We start from the raw sequence: 870 nt of genomic DNA on the forward strand, positions 1-870 counted from the left end.
CCCACACATTAGTATAGACTGCAATTAAATGCCTGGATGTCTTGTTTACGCTGTCGGTGTGGAATGAATTGAATCAAATTCAGTTTCCAAGGGCTCCCATAAAGGTGTTATTGTGTTCGATTTGGATGACCATTTCGCTGCCTTCAAACGCTGCAAAGACACATGAAGCCCACTCGGCATTAGGCGAGGTCATGAGGCACAAGAACATCAATAATTCAGATCTCTTGGTTTTTTTTTTCTCTTTCTTTTTTTTAAACATGTGTGTGGTAGCTCAAGTAAAACCTCCTAGACCAACATGTTCATTTTCATACTTCAACCTCCTTTTATTTTCAACCAGGAAAAAAAAGACCAGGGTTCAACCCACCAAACTGAAATACAAAAAAATATAGGGACTCAAAAATCAACATATGACCACACTTTTACATATACAACCAGTGCTGAAATGACAGCATTGTGAGATGACAGGTTTGGATATGGCAACAAGGGGGGCTTCGGTAAGCCACTGCTTTGTTTATGCAACTGCTTGCAGCTACATGGACAAGTGGCTTCATGTTTGGATTTGGAATATGGTGAGTCCCAGCCTTTAGTCATGGTAAAGCTAAGTAAAAAAATATAATGGAGACTTGTTTTAACACCCTGGCTCTCAAACCCACCCACCCCTCCAGGTCTCACCGTGTGACATGCCGCAGCATCCCACTCTGCAGATGAGAGGTCCGAGCTCCATGATCCACAATAAAAAAAGAAAACGCAGGGCGAGTCGAGTGCGCGCTATGTGGGGCATTTAAAGGTACAAGGTGATTTTTTTCCCCCCAGTTGACAGAAACCGTGCGTCCCACTCGCACGAATTCTTCTGGAAGGGCGTGGTCTGTT

At 43.6% G+C, this 870-nt stretch overlaps 1 protein-coding gene across 1 annotated transcript in view; it reads right to left on the reverse strand.

Moving 5' to 3' along the window:
* Nucleotides 1–393: 393 nt before the first annotated feature.
* Nucleotides 394–870, reverse strand: part of lratd1 (LRAT domain containing 1) — a 2,086-nt gene continuing 1,609 nt past the window's right edge. The window contains exon 2 of the mRNA XM_080019698.1: nucleotides 394–870. This exon is cut by the window's right edge and continues 1,153 nt beyond it. The gene's annotated coding sequence lies outside the window, so the exon portion shown is untranslated.

Source organism: Zeus faber (assembly GCF_960531495.2).
Source record: "Zeus faber genome assembly, chromosome: 2".
NCBI lineage: Eukaryota > Metazoa > Chordata > Actinopteri > Zeiformes > Zeidae > Zeus > Zeus faber.